The sequence below is a fragment of the Electrophorus electricus genome, unplaced genomic scaffold (assembly GCF_041902795.1).
Source record: "Electrophorus electricus isolate QZ-2024a unplaced genomic scaffold, ASM4190279v1 Scaffold75, whole genome shotgun sequence".
Classification (NCBI taxonomy): Eukaryota; Metazoa; Chordata; class Actinopteri; order Gymnotiformes; family Gymnotidae; genus Electrophorus; species Electrophorus electricus.
The window spans coordinates 1-23,148 of record NW_027658792.1 but is presented as its reverse complement, the minus strand read 5'-3'; positions in this window follow the sequence as shown (position 1 = coordinate 23,148).

Genomic DNA, 23,148 nt, shown 5'->3' with positions numbered 1-23,148 from the left:
ACTTTGCTGGGCATGACTGTGTTTGAACTCTTGGGCCTGGAAGTCTGGTAGTAGTAGTATGATTTAAAGGTACAAAGTGAATGAAGTGTGCCCAGGCCCAGAGCTACTTTGCTGGGCATGACTGTGTTTGACCTCTTGGGCCTGGAAGTCTATTTCTAGGCTTATATAAAGGGTCAAACTTCTTGAAGTGTGCCCAGGCCCAGAGCTACTTTGCTGTGTATGACTGTGTGACCTCTTGGCCCTGGAATTCTGGTGGTAGTAGTAGTATGATTTAAAGGCACAAAGTGAATGAAGTGTGCCCAGGCCCAGAGCTACTTTGCTGGGCATGACTGTGTTTGACCTCTTGGGCCTGGAAGTCTGGTAGTAGTAGTATGATTTAAAGGCACAAAGTGATTGAAGTGTGCCCAGGCCCAGAGCTACTTTGCTGGGCATGACTGTGTGACCTCTTGGGCCTGGAAGTCAGGTTGTAGTATTATTAAAAAAAAAAGGGTCAAACTGCATGGTCCGCCCAGGCCCAGAGCTACTTTGCTGGGTATGATTCTGTGACCTCTTGGGTCTGGAAATGTGGTACTTTGAATGATTAAAAGAGTGAAACGGTCTGAAGTGTGCGCAGGTGTAAAGCAACCTTGCTAGGCATGAAGGTGTGACCTCCAGGGCCTGGACGTCTGGTGGTAGTAGTAGTATGATTTAAAGGCACAAAGTGATTGAAGTGTGCCCAGGCCCAGATCTACTTTGCTGGGCATGACTGTGTTTGACCTCTTGGGCCTGGAAGTCTGGTAGTAGTAGTAGTAGTAGTAGTAGTAGTAGTAGTAGTAGTATGATTTAAAGGTACAAAGTGAATGAAGTGTGCCCAGGCCCAGAGCTACTTTGCTGGGCATGACTGTGTTTGACCTCTTGGGCCTGGAAGTCTATTTCTAGGCTTATATAAAGGGTCAAACTTCTTGAAGTGTGCCCAGGCCCAGAGCTACTTTGCTGGGCATGACTGTGTTTGACCTCTTGGGTCTGGAAGTCTGGTGGTAGTAGTAGTAGTATGATTTAAAGGCACAAAGTGATTGAAGTGTGCCCAGGCCCAGAGCTACTTTGCTGTGCATGACTGTGTTTGACCTCTTGGCTCTGGAAGTCTATTTCTAGGCTTATATAAAGGGTCAAACTTCTTGAAGTGTGCCCAGGCCCAGAGCTACTTTGCTGGGCATGACTGTGTTTGACCTCTTGGGCCTGGAAGTCTGGTAGTAGTAGTATGATTTAAAGTCACAAAGTGATTGAAGTGTGCCCAGGCCCAGAGCTACTTTGCTGGGCATGAATGTGTTTGACCTCTTGGGCCTGGAAGTCTGGTGGTAGTAGTAGTATGATTTAAAGGTACAAAGTGAATGAAGTGTGCCCAGGCCCAGAGCTACTTTGCTGTGCATGACTGTGTTTGAACTCTTGGGCCTGGAAGTCTATTTCTAGGCTTATATAAAGGGTCAAACATCTTGAAGTGTGCCCAGGCCCAGAGCTACTTTGCTGTGCATGACTGTGGTTGACCTCTTGGCCCTGGAAGTCTGGTGGTAGTAGTAGTATGATTTAAAGGCACAAAGTGAATGAAGTGTGCCCAGGCCCAGAGCTACTTTGCTGGGCATGAATGTGTTTGAACTCTTGGGCCTGGAAGTCTGGTAGTAGTAGTATGATTTAAAGGTACAAAGTGAATGAAGTGTGCCCAGGCCCAGAGCTACTTTGCTGTGCATGACTGTGTTTGACCTCTTGGGCCTGGAAGTCTGGTAGTAGTAGTAGTAGTAGTAGTAGTAGTATGATTTAAAGGTACAAAGTGAATGAAGTGTGCCCAGGCCCAGAGCTACTTTGCTGGGCATGACTGTGTTTGACCTCTTGGGCCTGGAAGTCTATTTCTAGGCTTATATAAAGGGTCAAACTTCTTGAAGTGTGCCCAGGCCCAGAGCTACTTTGCTGGGCATGACTGTGTTTGACCTCTTGGGTCTGGAAGTCTGGTAGTAGTAGTAGTAGTATGATTTAAAGGCACAAAGTGATTGAAGTGTGCCCAGGCCCAGAGCTACTTTGCTGGGCATGACTGTGTTTGACCTCTTGGGCCTGGAAGTCTGGTGGTAGTAGTAGGATGATTTAAAGGCACAAAGTGATTGAAGTGTGCCCAGGCCCAGAGCTACTTTGCTGGGCATGACTGTGTTTGACCTCTTGGGCCTGGAAGTCTGGTGGTAGTAGTAGGATGATTTAAAGGCACAAAGTAATTGAAGTGTGCCCAGGCCCAGAGCTACTTTGCTGGGCATGACTGTGTTTGAACTCTTGGGCCTGGAAGTCTGGTAGTAGTAGTAGTATGATTTAAAGGTACAAAGTGAATGAAGTGTGCCCAGGCCCAGAGCTACTTTGCTGGGCATGACTGTGTTTGACCTCTTGGCTCTGGAAGTCTATTTCTAGGCTTATATAAAGGGTCAAACTTCTTGAAGTGTGCCCAGGCCCAGAGCTACTTTGCTGGGCATGACTGTGTTTGACCTCTTGGGCCTGGAAGTCTGGTAGTAGTAGTAGTAGTAGTAGTAGTAGTAGTAGTAGTAGTAGTAGTAGTAGTAGTATGATTTAAAGGTACAAAGTGAATGAAGTGTGCCCAGGCCCACAGCTACTTTGCTGGGCATGACTGTGTTTGACCTCTTGGGCCTGAAAGTCTATTTCTAGGCTTATATAAAGGGTCAAACTTCTTGAAGTGTGCCCAGGCCCAGAGCTACTTTGCTGGGCATGACTGTGTTTGACCTCTGGGGCCTGGAAGTCTGGTAGTAGTAGTATGATTTAAAGGCACAAAGTGATTGAAGTGTGCCCAGGCCCAGAGCTACTTTGCTGGGCATGAATGTGTTTGAACTCTTGGGCCTGGAAGTCTGGTAGTAGTAGTATGATTTAAAGGTACAAAGTGAATGAAGTGTGCCCAGGCCCAGAGCTACTTTGCTGTGCATGACTGTGTTTGACCTCTTGGCTCTGGAAGTCTATTTCTAGGCTTATATAAAGGGTCAAACTTCTTGAAGTGTGCCCAGGCCCAGAGCTACTTTGCTGGGCATGACTGTGTTTGACCTCTGGGGCCTGGAAGTCTGGTAGTAGTAGTATGATTTAAAGGCACAAAGTGATTGAAGTGTGCCCAGGCCCAGAGCTACTTTGCTGGGTATGATTCTGTGACCTCTTGGGTCTGGAAATGTGGTACTTTGAATGATTAAAAGAGTGAAACGGTCTGAAGTGTGCGCAGGTGTAAAGCAACCTTGCTAGGCATGAAGGTGTGACCTCCAGGGCCTGGAAGTCTGGTGGTAGTAGTAGTATGATTTAAAGGCACAAAGTGATTGAAGTGTGCCCAGGCCCAGAGCTACTTTGCTGGGCATGAATGTGTTTGACCTCTTGGGCCTGGAAGTCTGGTGGTAGTAGTAGTATGATTTAAAGGTACAAAGTGAATGAAGTGTGCCCAGGCCCAGAGCTACTTTGCTGTGCATGACTGTGTTTGAACTCTTGGGCCTGGAAGTCTATTTCTAGGCTTATATAAAGGGTCAAACATCTTGAAGTGTGCCCAGGCCCAGAGCTACTTTGCTGTGCATGACTGTGGTTGACCTCTTGGCCCTGGAAGTCTGGTGGTAGTAGTAGTATGATTTAAAGGCACAAAGTGAATGAAGTGTGCCCAGGCCCAGAGCTACTTTGCTGGGCATGAATGTGTTTGAACTCTTGGGCCTGGAAGTCTGGTAGTAGTAGTAGTAGTAGTAGTAGTAGTAGTAGTAGTAGTATGATTTAAAGGCACAAAGTGATTGAAGTGTGCCCAGGCCCAGAGCTACTTTGCTGGGCATGACTGTGTTTGACCTCTTGGGCCTGGAAGTCTATTTCTAGGCTTATATAAAGGGTCAAACTTCTTGAAGTGTGCCCAGGCCCAGAGCTACTTTGCTGGGCATGACTGTGTTTGACCTCTTGGGTCTGGAAGTCTGGTAGTAGTAGTAGTATGATTTAAAGGCACAAAGTGATTGAAGTGTGCCCAGGCCCAGAGCTACTTTGCTGTGCATGACTGTTTTTGACCTCTTGGGCCTGGAAGTCTGGTGGTAGTAGTAGTATGATTTAAAGGCACAAAGTGAATGAAGTGTGCCCAGGCCCAGAGCTACTTTGCTGTGCATGACTGTGTTTGAACTCTTGGGCCTGGAAGTCTATTTCTAGGCTTATATAAAGGGTCAAACTTCTTGAAGTGTGCCCAGGCCCAGAGCTACTTTGCTGTGCATGACTGTGTGACCTCTTGGCCCTGGACGTCTGGTGGTAGTAGTAGTATGATTTAAAGGCACAAAGTGATTGAAGTGTGCCCAGGCCCAGAGCTACTTTGCTGGGCATGACTGTGTTTGACCTCTTGGGCCTGGAAGTCTGGTAGTAGTACTATGATTTAAAGGCACAAAGTGATTGAAGTGTGCCCAGGCCCAGAGCTACTTTGCTGGGCATGACTGTGTTTGACCTCTTGGGCCTGGAAGTCTGGTGGTAGTAGTAGGATGATTTAAAGGCACAAAGTGATTGAAGTGTGCCCAGGCCCAGAGCTACTTTGCTGGGCATGACTGTGTTTGAACTCTTGGGCCTGGAAGTCTGGTAGTAGTAGTATGATTTAAAGGTACAAAGTGAATGAAGTGTGCCCAGGCCCAGAGCTACTTTGCTGGGCATGACTGTGTTTGACCTCTTGGGCCTGGAAGTCTATTTCTAGGCTTATATAAAGGGTCAAACTTCTTGAAGTGTGCCCAGGCCCAGAGCTACTTTGCTGTGTATGACTGTGTGACCTCTTGGCCCTGGAATTCTGGTGGTAGTAGTAGTATGATTTAAAGGCACAAAGTGAATGAAGTGTGCCCAGGCCCAGAGCTACTTTGCTGGGCATGACTGTGTTTGACCTCTTGGGCCTGGAAGTCTGGTAGTAGTAGTATGATTTAAAGGCACAAAGTGATTGAAGTGTGCCCAGGCCCAGAGCTACTTTGCTGGGCATGACTGTGTGACCTCTTGGGCCTGGAAGTCAGGTTGTAGTATTATTAAAAAAAAGGGTCAAACTGCATGGTCCGCCCAGGCCCAGAGCTACTTTGCTGGGTATGATTCTGTGACCTCTTGGGTCTGGAAATGTGGTACTTTGAATGATTAAAAGAGTGAAACGGTCTGAAGTGTGCGCAGGTGTAAAGCAACCTTGCTAGGCATGAAGGTGTGACCTCCAGGGCCTGGAAGTCTTGTGGTAGTAGTAGTATGATTTAAAGGCACAAAGTGATTGAAGTGTGCCCAGGCCCAGATCTACTTTGCTGGGCATGACTGTGTTTGACCTCTTGGGCCTGGAAGTCTGGTAGTAGTAGTAGTAGTAGTAGTAGTAGTAGTAGTAGTATGATTTAAAGGTACAAAGTGAATGAAGTGTGCCCAGGCCCAGAGCTACTTTGCTGGGCATGACTGTGTTTGACCTCTTGGGCCTGGAAGTCTATTTCTAGGCTTATATAAAGGGTCAAACTTCTTGAAGTGTGCCCAGGCCCAGAGCTACTTTGCTGGGCATGACTGTGTGACCTCTTGGCCCTGGACGTCTGGTGGTAGTAGTAGTATGATTTAAAGGCACAAAGTGATTGAAGTGTGCCCAGGCCCAGAGCTACTTTGCTGGGCATGACTGTGTTTGACCTCTTGGGCCTGGAAGTCTGGTAGTAGTAGTATGATTTAAAGGCACAAAGTGATTGAAGTGTGCCCAGGCCCAGAGCTACTTTGCTGGGCATGACTGTGTGACCTCTTGGGCCTGGAAGTCAGGTTGTAGTATTATTAAAAAAAAGGGTCAAACTGCATGGTCCGCCCAGGCCCAGAGCTACTTTGCTGGGTATGATTCTGTGACCTCTTGGGTCTGGAAATGTGGTACTTTGAATGATTAAAAGAGTGAAACGGTCTGAAGTGTGCGCAGGTGTAAAGCAACCTTGCTAGGCATGAAGGTGTGACCTCCAGGGCCTGGAAGTCTGGTGGTAGTAGTAGTATGATTTAAAGGCACAAAGTGATTGAAGTGTGCCCAGGCCCAGATCTACTTTGCTGGGCATGACTGTGTTTGACCTCTTGGGCCTGGAAGTCTGGTAGTAGTAGTAGTAGTAGTAGTAGTAGTAGTAGTAGTAGTAGTATGATTTAAAGGTACAAAGTGAATGAAGTGTGCCCAGGCCCAGAGCTACTTTGCTGGGCATGACTGTGTTTGACCTCTTGGGCCTGGAAGTCTATTTCTAGGCTTATATAAAGTGTCAAACTTCTTGAAGTGTGCCCAGGCCCAGAGCTACTTTGCTGGGCATGACTGTGTTTGACCTCTTGGGTCTGGAAGTCTGGTAGTAGTAGTAGTATGATTTAAAGGCACAAAGTGATTGAAGTGTGCCCAGGCCCAGAGCTACTTTGCTGTGCATGACTGTGTTTGACCTCTTGGCTCTGGAAGTCTATTTCTAGGCTTATATAAAGGGTCAAACTTCTTGAAGTGTGCCCAGGCCCAGAGCTACTTTGCTGGGCATGACTGTGTTTGACCTCTTGGGCCTGGAAGTCTGGTAGTAGTAGTATGATTTAAAGTCACAAAGTGATTGAAGTGTGCCCAGGCCCAGAGCTACTTTGCTGGGCATGAATGTGTTTGAACTCTTGGGCCTGGAAGTCTGGTAGTAGTAGTAGTAGTAGTAGTAGTAGTAGTAGTAGTAGTAGTAGTAGTATGATTTAAAGGTACAAAGTGAATGAAGTGTGCCCAGGCCCACAGCTACTTTGCTGGGCATGACTGTGTTTGACCTCTTGGGCCTGAAAGTCTATTTCTAGGCTTATATAAAGGGTCAAACTTCTTGAAGTGTGCCCAGGCCCAGAGCTACTTTGCTGGGCATGACTGTGTTTGACCTCTGGGGCCTGGAAGTCTGGTAGTAGTAGTATGATTTAAAGGCACAAAGTGATTGAAGTGTGCCCAGGCCCAGAGCTACTTTGCTGGGCATGAATGTGTTTGAACTCTTGGGCCTGGAAGTCTGGTAGTAGTAGTATGATTTAAAGGTACAAAGTGAATGAAGTGTGCCCAGGCCCAGAGCTACTTTGCTGTGCATGACTGTGTTTGACCTCTTGGCTCTGGAAGTCTATTTCTAGGCTTATATAAAGGGTCAAACTTCTTGAAGTGTGCCCAGGCCCAGAGCTACTTTGCTGGGCATGACTGTGTTTGACCTCTGGGGCCTGGAAGTCTGGTAGTAGTAGTATGATTTAAAGGCACAAAGTGATTGAAGTGTGCCCAGGCCCAGAGCTACTTTGCTGGGTATGATTCTGTGACCTCTTGGGTCTGGAAATGTGGTACTTTGAATGATTAAAAGAGTGAAACGGTCTGAAGTGTGCGCAGGTGTAAAGCAACCTTGCTAGGCATGAAGGTGTGACCTCCAGGGCCTGGAAGTCTGGTGGTAGTAGTAGTATGATTTAAAGGCACAAAGTGATTGAAGTGTGCCCAGGCCCAGAGCTACTTTGCTGGGCATGAATGTGTTTGACCTCTTGGGCCTGGAAGTCTGGTGGTAGTAGTAGTATGATTTAAAGGTACAAAGTGAATGAAGTGTGCCCAGGCCCAGAGCTACTTTGCTGTGCATGACTGTGTTTGAACTCTTGGGCCTGGAAGTCTATTTCTAGGCTTATATAAAGGGTCAAACATCTTGAAGTGTGCCCAGGCCCAGAGCTACTTTGCTGTGCATGACTGTGGTTGACCTCTTGGCCCTGGAAGTCTGGTGGTAGTAGTAGTATGATTTAAAGGCACAAAGTGAATGAAGTGTGCCCAGGCCCAGAGCTACTTTGCTGGGCATGAATGTGTTTGAACTCTTGGGCCTGGAAGTCTGGTAGTAGTAGTAGTAGTAGTAGTAGTAGTAGTAGTAGTAGTATGATTTAAAGGCACAAAGTGATTGAAGTGTGCCCAGGCCCAGAGCTACTTTGCTGGGCATGACTGTGTTTGACCTCTTGGGCCTGGAAGTCTATTTCTAGGCTTATATAAAGGGTCAAACTTCTTGAAGTGTGCCCAGGCCCAGAGCTACTTTGCTGGGCATGACTGTGTTTGACCTCTTGGGTCTGGAAGTCTGGTAGTAGTAGTAGTATGATTTAAAGGCACAAAGTGATTGAAGTGTGCCCAGGCCCAGAGCTACTTTGCTGTGCATGACTGTTTTTGACCTCTTGGGCCTGGAAGTCTGGTGGTAGTAGTAGTATGATTTAAAGGCACAAAGTGAATGAAGTGTGCCCAGGCCCAGAGCTACTTTGCTGTGCATGACTGTGTTTGAACTCTTGGGCCTGGAAGTCTATTTCTAGGCTTATATAAAGGGTCAAACTTCTTGAAGTGTGCCCAGGCCCAGAGCTACTTTGCTGTGCATGACTGTGTGACCTCTTGGCCCTGGACGTCTGGTGGTAGTAGTAGTATGATTTAAAGGCACAAAGTGATTGAAGTGTGCCCAGGCCCAGAGCTACTTTGCTGGGCATGACTGTGTTTGACCTCTTGGGCCTGGAAGTCTGGTAGTAGTACTATGATTTAAAGGCACAAAGTGATTGAAGTGTGCCCAGGCCCAGAGCTACTTTGCTGGGCATGACTGTGTTTGACCTCTTGGGCCTGGAAGTCTGGTGGTAGTAGTAGGATGATTTAAAGGCACAAAGTGATTGAAGTGTGCCCAGGCCCAGAGCTACTTTGCTGGGCATGACTGTGTTTGAACTCTTGGGCCTGGAAGTCTGGTAGTAGTAGTATGATTTAAAGGTACAAAGTGAATGAAGTGTGCCCAGGCCCAGAGCTACTTTGCTGGGCATGACTGTGTTTGACCTCTTGGGCCTGGAAGTCTATTTCTAGGCTTATATAAAGGGTCAAACTTCTTGAAGTGTGCCCAGGCCCAGAGCTACTTTGCTGTGTATGACTGTGTGACCTCTTGGCCCTGGAATTCTGGTGGTAGTAGTAGTATGATTTAAAGGCACAAAGTGAATGAAGTGTGCCCAGGCCCAGAGCTACTTTGCTGGGCATGACTGTGTTTGACCTCTTGGGCCTGGAAGTCTGGTAGTAGTAGTATGATTTAAAGGCACAAAGTGATTGAAGTGTGCCCAGGCCCAGAGCTACTTTGCTGGGCATGACTGTGTGACCTCTTGGGCCTGGAAGTCAGGTTGTAGTATTATTAAAAAAAAGGGTCAAACTGCATGGTCCGCCCAGGCCCAGAGCTACTTTGCTGGGTATGATTCTGTGACCTCTTGGGTCTGGAAATGTGGTACTTTGAATGATTAAAAGAGTGAAACGGTCTGAAGTGTGCGCAGGTGTAAAGCAACCTTGCTAGGCATGAAGGTGTGACCTCCAGGGCCTGGAAGTCTTGTGGTAGTAGTAGTATGATTTAAAGGCACAAAGTGATTGAAGTGTGCCCAGGCCCAGATCTACTTTGCTGGGCATGACTGTGTTTGACCTCTTGGGCCTGGAAGTCTGGTAGTAGTAGTAGTAGTAGTAGTAGTAGTAGTAGTATGATTTAAAGGTACAAAGTGAATGAAGTGTGCCCAGGCCCAGAGCTACTTTGCTGGGCATGACTGTGTTTGACCTCTTGGGCCTGGAAGTCTATTTCTAGGCTTATATAAAGGGTCAAACTTCTTGAAGTGTGCCCAGGCCCAGAGCTACTTTGCTGGGCATGACTGTGTGACCTCTTGGCCCTGGACGTCTGGTGGTAGTAGTAGTATGATTTAAAGGCACAAAGTGATTGAAGTGTGCCCAGGCCCAGAGCTACTTTGCTGGGCATGACTGTGTTTGACCTCTTGGGCCTGGAAGTCTGGTAGTAGTAGTATGATTTAAAGGCACAAAGTGATTGAAGTGTGCCCAGGCCCAGAGCTACTTTGCTGGGCATGACTGTGTGACCTCTTGGGCCTGGAAGTCAGGTTGTAGTATTATTAAAAAAAAGGGTCAAACTGCATGGTCCGCCCAGGCCCAGAGCTACTTTGCTGGGTATGATTCTGTGACCTCTTGGGTCTGGAAATGTGGTACTTTGAATGATTAAAAGAGTGAAACGGTCTGAAGTGTGCGCAGGTGTAAAGCAACCTTGCTAGGCATGAAGGTGTGACCTCCAGGGCCTGGAAGTCTGGTGGTAGTAGTAGTATGATTTAAAGGCACAAAGTGATTGAAGTGTGCCCAGGCCCAGATCTACTTTGCTGGGCATGACTGTGTTTGACCTCTTGGGCCTGGAAGTCTGGTAGTAGTAGTAGTAGTAGTAGTAGTAGTAGTAGTAGTAGTAGTATGATTTAAAGGTACAAAGTGAATGAAGTGTGCCCAGGCCCAGAGCTACTTTGCTGGGCATGACTGTGTTTGACCTCTTGGGCCTGGAAGTCTATTTCTAGGCTTATATAAAGTGTCAAACTTCTTGAAGTGTGCCCAGGCCCAGAGCTACTTTGCTGGGCATGACTGTGTTTGACCTCTTGGGTCTGGAAGTCTGGTAGTAGTAGTAGTATGATTTAAAGGCACAAAGTGATTGAAGTGTGCCCAGGCCCAGAGCTACTTTGCTGTGCATGACTGTGTTTGACCTCTTGGCTCTGGAAGTCTATTTCTAGGCTTATATAAAGGGTCAAACTTCTTGAAGTGTGCCCAGGCCCAGAGCTACTTTGCTGGGCATGACTGTGTTTGACCTCTTGGGCCTGGAAGTCTGGTAGTAGTAGTATGATTTAAAGTCACAAAGTGATTGAAGTGTGCCCAGGCCCAGAGCTACTTTGCTGGGCATGAATGTGTTTGAACTCTTGGGCCTGGAAGTCTGGTAGTAGTAGTATGATTTAAAGGTACAAAGTGAATGAAGTGTGCCCAGGCCCAGAGCTACTTTGCTGGGCATGACTGTGTTTGACCTCTTGGGCCTGGAAGTCTATTTCTAGGCTTATATAAAGGGTCAAACTTCTTGAAGTGTGCCCAGGCCCAGAGCTACTTTGCTGTGTATGACTGTGTGACCTCTTGGCCCTGGAATTCTGGTGGTAGTAGTAGTATGATTTAAAGGCACAAAGTGAATGAAGTGTGCCCAGGCCCAGAGCTACTTTGCTGGGCATGACTGTGTTTGACCTCTTGGGCCTGGAAGTCTGGTAGTAGTAGTATGATTTAAAGGCACAAAGTGATTGAAGTGTGCCCAGGCCCAGAGCTACTTTGCTGGGCATGACTGTGTGACCTCTTGGGCCTGGAAGTCAGGTTGTAGTATTATTAAAAAAAAGGGTCAAACTGCATGGTCCGCCCAGGCCCAGAGCTACTTTGCTGGGTATGATTCTGTGACCTCTTGGGTCTGGAAATGTGGTACTTTGAATGATTAAAAGAGTGAAACGGTCTGAAGTGTGCGCAGGTGTAAAGCAACCTTGCTAGGCATGAAGGTGTGACCTCCAGGGCCTGGAAGTCTGGTGGTAGTAGTAGTATGATTTAAAGGCACAAAGTGATTGAAGTGTGCCCAGGCCCAGATCTACTTTGCTGGGCATGACTGTGTTTGACCTCTTGGGCCTGGAAGTCTGGTAGTAGTAGTAGTAGTAGTAGTAGTATGATTTAAAGGTACAAAGTGAATGAAGTGTGCCCAGGCCCAGAGCTACTTTGCTGGGCATGACTGTGTTTGACCTCTTGGGCCTGGAAGTCTATTTCTAGGCTTATATAAAGGGTCAAACTTCTTGAAGTGTGCCCAGGCCCAGAGCTACTTTGCTGTGCATGACTGTGTGACCTCTTGGCCCTGGACGTCTGGTGGTAGTAGTAGTATGATTTAAAGGCACAAAGTGATTGAAGTGTGCCCAGGCCCAGAGCTACTTTGCTGGGCATGACTGTGTTTGACCTCTTGGGCCTGGAAGTCTGGTAGTAGTACTATGATTTAAAGGCACAAAGTGATTGAAGTGTGCCCAGGCCCAGAGCTACTTTGCTGGGCATGACTGTGTTTGACCTCTTGGGCCTGGAAGTCTGGTGGTAGTAGTAGGATGATTTAAAGGCACAAAGTGATTGAAGTGTGCCCAGGCCCAGAGCTACTTTGCTGGGCATGACTGTGTTTGAACTCTTGGGCCTGGAAGTCTGGTAGTAGTAGTATGATTTAAAGGTACAAAGTGAATGAAGTGTGCCCAGGCCCAGAGCTACTTTGCTGGGCATGACTGTGTTTGACCTCTTGGGCCTGGAAGTCTATTTCTAGGCTTATATAAAGGGTCAAACTTCTTGAAGTGTGCCCAGGCCCAGAGCTACTTTGCTGTGTATGACTGTGTGACCTCTTGGCCCTGGAATTCTGGTGGTAGTAGTAGTATGATTTAAAGGCACAAAGTGAATGAAGTGTGCCCAGGCCCAGAGCTACTTTGCTGGGCATGACTGTGTTTGACCTCTTGGGCCTGGAAGTCTGGTAGTAGTAGTATGATTTAAAGGCACAAAGTGATTGAAGTGTGCCCAGGCCCAGAGCTACTTTGCTGGGCATGACTGTGTGACCTCTTGGGCCTGGAAGTCAGGTTGTAGTATTATTAAAAAAAAAAGGGTCAAACTGCATGGTCCGCCCAGGCCCAGAGCTACTTTGCTGGGTATGATTCTGTGACCTCTTGGGTCTGGAAATGTGGTACTTTGAATGATTAAAAGAGTGAAACGGTCTGAAGTGTGCGCAGGTGTAAAGCAACCTTGCTAGGCATGAAGGTGTGACCTCCAGGGCCTGGAAGTCTGGTGGTAGTAGTAGTATGATTTAAAGGCACAAAGTGATTGAAGTGTGCCCAGGCCCAGATCTACTTTGCTGGGCATGACTGTGTTTGACCTCTTGGGCCTGGAAGTCTGGTAGTAGTAGTAGTAGTAGTAGTAGTAGTAGTAGTAGTAGTATGATTTAAAGGTACAAAGTGAATGAAGTGTGCCCAGGCCCAGAGCTACTTTGCTGGGCATGACTGTGTTTGACCTCTTGGGCCTGGAAGTCTATTTCTAGGCTTATATAAAGGGTCAAACTTCTTGAAGTGTGCCCAGGCCCAGAGCTACTTTGCTGGGCATGACTGTGTTTGACCTCTTGGGTCTGGAAGTCTGGTGGTAGTAGTAGTAGTATGATTTAAAGGCACAAAGTGATTGAAGTGTGCCCAGGCCCAGAGCTACTTTGCTGTGCATGACTGTGTTTGACCTCTTGGCTCTGGAAGTCTATTTCTAGGCTTATATAAAGGGTCAAACTTCTTGAAGTGTGCCCAGGCCCAGAGCTACTTTGCTGGGCATGACTGTGTTTGACCTCTTGGGCCTGGAAGTCTGGTAGTAGTAGTATGATTTAAAGTCACAAAGTGATTGAAGTGTGCCCAGGCCCAGAGCTACTTTGCTGGGCATGAATGTGTTTGACCTCTTGGGCCTGGAAGTCTGGTGGTAGTAGTAGTATGATTTAAAGGTACAAAGTGAATGAAGTGTGCCCAGGCCCAGAGCTACTTTGCTGTGCATGACTGTGTTTGAACTCTTGGGCCTGGAAGTCTATTTCTAGGCTTATATAAAGGGTCAAACATCTTGAAGTGTGCCCAGGCCCAGAGCTACTTTGCTGTGCATGACTGTGGTTGACCTCTTGGCCCTGGAAGTCTGGTGGTAGTAGTAGTATGATTTAAAGGCACAAAGTGAATGAAGTGTGCCCAGGCCCAGAGCTACTTTGCTGGGCATGAATGTGTTTGAACTCTTGGGCCTGGAAGTCTGGTAGTAGTAGTATGATTTAAAGGTACAAAGTGAATGAAGTGTGCCCAGGCCCAGAGCTACTTTGCTGTGCATGACTGTGTTTGACCTCTTGGGCCTGGAAGTCTGGTAGTAGTAGTATGATTTAAAGGCACAAAGTGATTGAAGTGTGCCCAGGCCCAGAGCTACTTTGCTGGGCATGACTGTGTGACCTCTTGGGCCTGGAAGTCAGGTTGTAGTATTATTAAAAAAAAGGGTCAAACTGCATGGTCCGCCCAGGCCCAGAGCTACTTTGCTGGGTATGATTCTGTGACCTCTTGGGTCTGGAAATGTGGTACTTTGAATGATTAAAAGAGTGAAACGGTCTGAAGTGTGCGCAGGTGTAAAGCAACCTTGCTAGGCATGAAGGTGTGACCTCCAGGGCCTGGAAGTCTGGTGGTAGTAGTAGTATGATTTAAAGGCACAAAGTGATTGAAGTGTGCCCAGGCCCAGATCTACTTTGCTGGGCATGACTGTGTTTGACCTCTTGGGCCTGGAAGTCTGGTAGTAGTAGTAGTAGTAGTAGTAGTATGATTTAAAGGTACAAAGTGAATGAAGTGTGCCCAGGCCCAGAGCTACTTTGCTGGGCATGACTGTGTTTGACCTCTTGGGCCTGGAAGTCTATTTCTAGGCTTATATAAAGGGTCAAACTTCTTGAAGTGTGCCCAGGCCCAGAGCTACTTTGCTGTGCATGACTGTGTGACCTCTTGGCCCTGGACGTCTGGTGGTAGTAGTAGTATGATTTAAAGGCACAAAGTGATTGAAGTGTGCCCAGGCCCAGAGCTACTTTGCTGGGCATGACTGTGTTTGACCTCTTGGGCCTGGAAGTCTGGTAGTAGTACTATGATTTAAAGGCACAAAGTGATTGAAGTGTGCCCAGGCCCAGAGCTACTTTGCTGGGCATGACTGTGTTTGACCTCTTGGGCCTGGAAGTCTGGTGGTAGTAGTAGGATGATTTAAAGGCACAAAGTGATTGAAGTGTGCCCAGGCCCAGAGCTACTTTGCTGGGCATGACTGTGTTTGAACTCTTGGGCCTGGAAGTCTGGTAGTAGTAGTATGATTTAAAGGTACAAAGTGAATGAAGTGTGCCCAGGCCCAGAGCTACTTTGCTGGGCATGACTGTGTTTGACCTCTTGGGCCTGGAAGTCTATTTCTAGGCTTATATAAAGGGTCAAACTTCTTGAAGTGTGCCCAGGCCCAGAGCTACTTTGCTGTGTATGACTGTGTGACCTCTTGGCCCTGGAATTCTGGTGGTAGTAGTAGTATGATTTAAAGGCACAAAGTGAATGAAGTGTGCCCAGGCCCAGAGCTACTTTGCTGGGCATGACTGTGTTTGACCTCTTGGGCCTGGAAGTCTGGTAGTAGTAGTATGATTTAAAGGCACAAAGTGATTGAAGTGTGCCCAGGCCCAGAGCTACTTTGCTGGGCATGACTGTGTGACCTCTTGGGCCTGGAAGTCAGGTTGTAGTATTATTAAAAAAAAAAGGGTCAAACTGCATGGTCCGCCCAGGCCCAGAGCTACTTTGCTGGGTATGATTCTGTGACCTCTTGGGTCTGGAAATGTGGTACTTTGAATGATTAAAAGAGTGAAACGGTCTGAAGTGTGCGCAGGTGTAAAGCAACCTTGCTAGGCATGAAGGTGTGACCTCCAGGGCCTGGAAGTCTGGTGGTAGTAGTAGTATGATTTAAAGGCACAAAGTGATTGAAGTGTGCCCAGGCCCAGATCTACTTTGCTGGGCATGACTGTGTTTGACCTCTTGGGCCTGGAAGTCTGGTAGTAGTAGTAGTAGTAGTAGTAGTAGTAGTAGTAGTAGTATGATTTAAAGGTACAAAGTGAATGAAGTGTGCCCAGGCCCAGAGCTACTTTGCTGGGCATGACTGTGTTTGACCTCTTGGGCCTGGAAGTCTATTTCTAGGCTTATATAAAGGGTCAAACTTCTTGAAGTGTGCCCAGGCCCAGAGCTACTTTGCTGGGCATGACTGTGTTTGACCTCTTGGGTCTGGAAGTCTGGTGGTAGTAGTAGTAGTATGATTTAAAGGCACAAAGTGATTGAAGTGTGCCCAGGCCCAGAGCTACTTTGCTGTGCATGACTGTGTTTGACCTCTTGGCTCTGGAAGTCTATTTCTAGGCTTATATAAAGGGTCAAACTTCTTGAAGTGTGCCCAGGCCCAGAGCTACTTTGCTGGGCATGACTGTGTTTGACCTCTTGGGCCTGGAAGTCTGGTAGTAGTAGTATGATTTAAAGTCACAAAGTGATTGAAGTGTGCCCAGGCCCAGAGCTACTTTGCTGGGCATGAATGTGTTTGACCTCTTGGGCCTGGAAGTCTGGTGGTAGTAGTAGTATGATTTAAAGGTACAAAGTGAATGAAGTGTGCCCAGGCCCAGAGCTACTTTGCTGTGCATGACTGTGTTTGAACTCTTGGGCCTGGAAGTCTATTTCTAGGCTTATATAAAGGGTCAAACATCTTGAAGTGTGCCCAGGCCCAGAGCTACTTTGCTGTGCATGACTGTGGTTGACCTCTTGGCCCTGGAAGTCTGGTGGTAGTAGTAGTATGATTTAAAGGCACAAAGTGAATGAAGTGTGCCCAGGCCCAGAGCTACTTTGCTGGGCATGAATGTGTTTGAACTCTTGGGCCTGGAAGTCTGGTAGTAGTAGTATGATTTAAAGGTACAAAGTGAATGAAGTGTGCCCAGGCCCAGAGCTACTTTGCTGTGCATGACTGTGTTTGACCTCTTGGGCCTGGAAGTCTGGTAGTAGTAGTAGTAGTAGTAGTAGTAGTATGATTTAAAGGTACAAAGTGAATGAAGTGTGCCCAGGCCCAGAGCTACTTTGCTGGGCATGACTGTGTTTGACCTCTTGGGCCTGGAAGTCTATTTCTAGGCTTATATAAAGGGTCAAACTTCTTGAAGTGTGCCCAGGCCCAGAGCTACTTTGCTGGGCATGACTGTGTTTGACCTCTTGGGTCTGGAAGTCTGGTAGTAGTAGTAGTAGTATGATTTAAAGGCACAAAGTGATTGAAGTGTGCCCAGGCCCAGAGCTACTTTGCTGGGCATGACTGTGTTTGACCTCTTGGGCCTGGAAGTCTGGTGGTAGTAGTAGGATGATTTAAAGGCACAAAGTGATTGAAGTGTGCCCAGGCCCAGAGCTACTTTGCTGGGCATGACTGTGTTTGACCTCTTGGGCCTGGAAGTCTGGTGGTAGTAGTAGGATGATTTAAAGGCACAAAGTAATTGAAGTGTGCCCAGGCCCAGAGCTACTTTGCTGGGCATGACTGTGTTTGAACTCTTGGGCCTGGAAGTCTGGTAGTAGTAGTAGTATGATTTAAAGGTACAAAGTGAATGAAGTGTGCCCAGGCCCAGAGCTACTTTGCTGGGCATGACTGTGTTTGACCTCTTGGCTCTGGAAGTCTATTTCTAGGCTTATATAAAGGGTCAAACTTCTTGAAGTGTGCCCAGGCCCAGAGCTACTTTGCTGGGCATGACTGTGTTTGACCTCTTGGGCCTGGAAGTCTGGTAGTAGTAGTAGTAGTAGTAGTAGTAGTAGTAGTATGATTTAAAGGTACAAAGTGAATGAAGTGTGCCCAGGCCCACAGCTACTTTGCTGGGCATGACTGTGTTTGACCTCTTGGGCCTGAAAGTCTATTTCTAGGCTTATATAAAGGGTCAAACTTCTTGAAGTGTGCCCAGGCCCAGAGCTACTTTGCTGGGCATGACTGTGTTTGACCTCTGGGGCCTGGAAGTCTGGTAGTAGTAGTATGATTTAAAGGCACAAAGTGATTGAAGTGTGCCCAGGCCCAGAGCTACTTTGCTGGGCATGAATGTGTTTGAACTCTTGGGCCTGGAAGTCTGGTAGTAGTAGTATGATTTAAAGGTACAAAGTGAATGAAGTGTGCCCAGGCCCAGAGCTACTTTGCTGTGCATGACTGTGTTTGACCTCTTGGCTCTGGAAGTCTATTTCTAGGCTTATATAAAGGGTCAAACTTCTTGAAGTGTGCCCAGGCCCAGAGCTACTTTGCTGGGCATGACTGTGTTTGACCTCTGGGGCCTGGAAGTCTGGTAGTAGTAGTATGATTTAAAGGCACAAAGTGATTGAAGTGTGCCCAGGCCCAGAGCTACTTTGCTGGGTATGATTCTGTGACCTCTTGGGTCTGGAAATGTGGTACTTTGAATGATTAAAAGAGTGAAACGGTCTGAAGTGTGCGCAGGTGTAAAGCAACCTTGCTAGGCATGAAGGTGTGACCTCCAGGGCCTGGAAGTCTGGTGGTAGTAGTAGTATGATTTAAAGGCACAAAGTGATTGAAGTGTGCCCAGGCCCAGAGCTACTTTGCTGGGCATGAATGTGTTTGACCTCTTGGGCCTGGAAGTCTGGTGGTAGTAGTAGTATGATTTAAAGGTACAAAGTGAATGAAGTGTGCCCAGGCCCAGAGCTACTTTGCTGTGCATGACTGTGGTTGACCTCTTGGCCTGGAAGTCTATTTCTAGGCTTATATAAAGGGTCAAACATCTTGAAGTGTGCCCAGGCCCAGAGCTACTTTGCTGTGCATGACTGTGGTTGACCTCTTGGCCCTGGAAGTCTGGTGGTAGTAGTAGTATGATTTAAAGGCACAAAGTGAATGAAGTGTGCCCAGGCCCAGAGCTACTTTGCTGGGCATGAATGTGTTTGAACTCTTGGGCCTGGAAGTCTGGTAGTAGTAGTAGTAGTAGTAGTAGTAGTAGTAGTAGTAGTATGATTTAAAGGCACAAAGTGATTGAAGTGTGCCCAGGCCCAGAGCTACTTTGCTGGGCATGACTGTGTTTGACCTCTTGGGCCTGGAAGTCTATTTCTAGGCTTTATATAAAGGGTCAAACTTCTTGAAGTGTGCCCAGGCCCAGAGCTACTTTGCTGGGCATGACTGTGTTTGACCTCTTGGGTCTGGAAGTCTGGTAGTAGTAGTAGTATGATTTAAAGGCACAAAGTGATTGAAGTGTGCCCAGGCCCAGAGCTACTTTGCTGTGCATGACTGTTTTTGACCTCTTGGGCCTGGAAGTCTGGTGGTAGTAGTAGTATGATTTAAAGGCACAAAGTGAATGAAGTGTGCCCAGGCCCAGAGCTACTTTGCTGTGCATGACTGTGTTTGAACTCTTGGGCCTGGAAGTCTATTTCTAGGGCTTATATAAAGGGTCAAACTTCTTGAAGTGTGCCCAGGCCCAGAGCTACTTTGCTGTGCATGACTGTGTGACCTCTTGGCCCTGGACGTCTGGTGGTAGTAGTAGTATGATTTAAAGGCACAAAGTGATTGAAGTGTGCCCAGGCCCAGAGCTACTTTGCTGGGCATGACTGTGTTTGACCTCTTGGGCCTGGAAGTCTGGTAGTAGTACTATGATTTAAAGGCACAAAGTGATTGAAGTGTGCCCAGGCCCAGGAGCTACTTTGCTGGGCATGACTGTGTTTGACCTCTTGGGCCTGGAAGTCTGGTGGTAGTAGTAGGATGATTTAAAGCACAAAGTGATTGAAGTGTGCCCAGGCCCAGAGCTACTTTGCTGGGCATGACTGTGTTTGAACTCTTGGGCCTGGAAGTCTGGTAGTAGTAGTATGATTTAAAGGTACAAAGTGAATGAAGTGTGCCCAGGCCCAGAGCTACTTTGCTGGGCATGACTGTGTTTGACCTCTTGGGCCTGGAAGTCTATTTCTAGGCCTTATATAAAGGGTCAAACTTCTTGAAGTGTGCCCAGGCCCAGAGCTACTTTGCTGTGTATGACTGTGTGACCTCTTGGCCCTGGAATTCTGGTGGTAGTAGTAGTATGATTTAAAGGCACAAAGTGAATGAAGTGTGCCCAGGCCCAGAGCTACTTTGCTGGGCATGACTGTGTTTGACCTCTTGGGCCTGGAAGTCTGGTAGTAGTAGTATGATTTAAAGGCACAAAGTGATTGAAGTGTGCCCAGGCCCAGAGCTACTTTGCTGGGCATGACTGTGTGACCTCTTGGGCCTGGAAGTCAGGTTGTAGTATTATTAAAAAAAAGGGTCAAACTGCATGGTCCGCCCAGGCCCAGAGCTACTTTGCTGGGTATGATTCTGTGACCTCTTGGGTCTGGAAATGTGGTACTTTGAATGATTAAAAGAGTGAAACGGTCTGAAGTGTGCGCAGGTGTAAAGCAACCTTGCTAGGCATGAAGGTGTGACCTCCAGGGCCTGGAAGTCTTGTGGTAGTAGTAGTATGATTTAAAGGCACAAAGTGATTGAAGTGTGCCCAGGCCCAGATCTACTTTGCTGGGCATGACTGTGTTTGACCTCTTGGGCCTGGAAGTCTGGTAGTAGTAGTAGTAGTAGTAGTAGTAGTAGTAGTATGATTTAAAGGTACAAAGTGAATGAAGTGTGCCCAGGCCCAGAGCTACTTTGCTGGGCATGACTGTGTTTGACCTCTTGGGCCTGGAAGTCTATTTCTAGGCTTATATAAAGGGTCAAACTTCTTGAAGTGTGCCCAGGCCCAGAGCTACTTTGCTGGGCATGACTGTGTGACCTCTTGGCCCTGGACGTCTGGTGGTAGTAGTAGTATGATTTAAAGGCACAAAGTGATTGAAGTGTGCCCAGGCCCAGAGCTACTTTGCTGGGCATGACTGTGTTTGACCTCTTGGGCCTGGAAGTCTGGTAGTAGTAGTATGATTTAAAGGCACAAAGTGATTGAAGTGTGCCCAGGCCCAGAGCTACTTTGCTGGGCATGACTGTGTGACCTCTTGGGCCTGGAAGTCAGGTTGTAGTATTATTAAAAAAAAGGGTCAAACTGCATGGTCCGCCAGGCCCAGAGCTACTTTGCTGGGTATGATTCCTGTGACCTCTTGGGTCTGGAAATGTGGTACTTTGAATGATTAAAAGAGTGAAACGGTCTGAAGTGTGCGCAGGTGTAAAGCAACCTTGCTAGGCATGAAGGTGTGACCTCCAGGGCCTGGAAGTCTGGTGGTAGTAGTAGTATGATTTAAAGGCACAAAGTGATTGAAGTGTGCCCAGGCCCAGATCTACTTTGCTGGGCATGACTGTGTTTGACCTCTTGGGCCTGGAAGTCTGGTAGTAGTAGTAGTAGTAGTAGTAGTAGTAGTAGTAGTAGTAGTAGTATGATTTAAAGGTACAAAGTGAATGAAGTGTGCCCAGGCCCAGAGCTACTTTGCTGGGCATGACTGTGTTTGACCTCTTGGGCCTGGAAGTCTATTTCTAGGCTTATATAAAGTGTCAAACTTCTTGAAGTGTGCCCAGGCCCAGAGCTACTTTGCTGGGCATGACTGTGTTTGACCTCTTGGGTCTGGAAGTCTGGTAGTAGTAGTAGTATGATTTAAAGGCACAAAGTGATTGAAGTGTGCCCAGGCCCAGAGCTACTTTGCTGTGCATGACTGTGTTTGACCTCTTGGCTCTGGAAGTCTATTTCTAGGCTTATATAAAGGGTCAAACTTCTTGAAGTGTGCCCAGGCCCAGAGCTACTTTGCTGGGCATGACTGTGTTTGACCTCTTGGGCCTGGAAGTCTGGTAGTAGTAGTATGATTTAAAGTCACAAAGTGATTGAAGTGTGCCCAGGCCCAGAGCTACTTTGCTGGGCATGAATGTGTTTGAACTCTTGGCCTGGAAGTCTGGTAGTAGTAGTAGTAGTAGTAGTAGTAGTAGTAGTAGTAGTAGTAGTATGATTTAAAGGTACAAAGTGAATGAAGTGTGCCCAGGCCCACAGCTACTTTGCTGGGCATGACTGTGTTTGACCTCTTGGGCCTGAAAGTCTATTTCTAGGCTTATATAAAGGGTCAAACTTCTTGAAGTGTGCCCAGGCCCAGAGCTACTTTGCTGGGCATGACTGTGTTTGACCTCTGGGGCCTGGAAGTCTGGTAGTAGTAGTATGATTTAAAGGCACAAAGTGATTGAAGTGTGCCCAGGCCCAGAGCTACTTTGCTGGGCATGAATGTGTTTGAACTCTTGGGCCTGGAAGTCTGGTAGTAGTAGTATGATTTAAAGGTACAAAGTGAATGAAGTGTGCCCAGGCCCAGAGCTACTTTGCTGTGCATGACTGTGTTTGACCTCTTGGCTCTGGAAGTCTATTTCTAGGCTTATATAAAGGGTCAAACTTCTTGAAGTGTGCCCAGGCCCAGAGCTACTTTGCTGGGCATGACTGTGTTTGACCTCTGGGGCCTGGAAGTCTGGTAGTAGTAGTATGATTTAAAGGCACAAAGTGATTGAAGTGTGCCCAGGCCCAGAGCTACTTTGCTGGGTATGATTCTGTGACCTCTTGGGTCTGGAAATGTGGTACTTTGAATGATTAAAAGAGTGAAACGGTCTGAAGTGTGCGCAGGTGTAAAGCAACCTTGCTAGGCATGAAGGTGTGACCTCCAGGGCCTGGAAGTCTGGTGGTAGTAGTAGTATGATTTAAAGGCACAAAGTGATTGAAGTGTGCCCAGGCCCAGAGCTACTTTGCTGGGCATGAATGTGTTTGACCTCTTGGGCTGGAAGTCTGGTGGTAGTAGTAGTATGATTTAAAGGTACAAAGTGAATGAAGTGTGCCCAGGCCCAGAGCTACTTTGCTGTGCATGACTGTGTTTGAACTCTTGGGCCTGGAAGTCTATTTCTAGGCTTATATAAAGGGTCAAACATCTTGAAGTGTGCCCAGGCCCAGAGCTACTTTGCTGTGCATGACTGTGGTTGACCTCTTGGCCCTGGAAGTCTGGTGGTAGTAGTAGTATGATTTAAAGGCACAAAGTGAATGAAAGTGTGCCCAGGCCCAGAGCTACTTTGCTGGGCATGAATGTGTTTGAACTCTTGGGCCTGGAAGTCTGGTAGTAGTAGTAGTAGTAGTAGTAGTAGTAGTAGTAGTAGTATGATTTAAAGGCACAAAGTGATTGAAGTGTGCCCAGGCCCAGAGCTACTTTGCTGGGCATGACTGTGTTTGACCTCTTGGGCCTGGAAGTCTATTTCTAGGCTTATATAAAGGGTCAAACTTCTTGAAGTGTGCCCAGGCCCAGAGCTACTTTGCTGGGCATGACTGTGTTTGACCTCTTGGGTCTGGAAGTCTGGTAGTAGTAGTAGTATGATTTAAAGGCACAAAGTGATTGAAGTGTGCCCAGGCCCAGAGCTACTTTGCTGTGCATGACTGTTTTTGACCTCTTGGGCCTGGAAGTCTGGTGGTAGTAGTAGTATGATTTAAAGGCACAAAGTGAATGAAGTGTGCCCAGGCCCAGAGCTACTTTGCTGTGCATGACTGTGTTTGAACTCTTGGGCCTGGAAGTCTATTTCTAGGCTTATATAAAGGGTCAAACTTCTTGAAGTGTGCCCAGGCCCAGAGCTACTTTGCTGTGCATGACTGTGTGACCTCTTGGCCCTGGACGTCTGGTGGTAGTAGTAGTATGATTTAAAGGCACAAAGTGATTGAAGTGTGCCCAGGCCCAGAGCTACTTTGCTGGGCATGACTGTGTTTGACCTCTTGGGCCTGGAAGTCTGGTAGTAGTACTATGATTTAAAGGCACAAAGTGATTGAAGTGTGCCCAGGCCCAGAGCTACTTTGCTGGGCATGACTGTGTTTGACCTCTTGGGGCCTGGAAGTC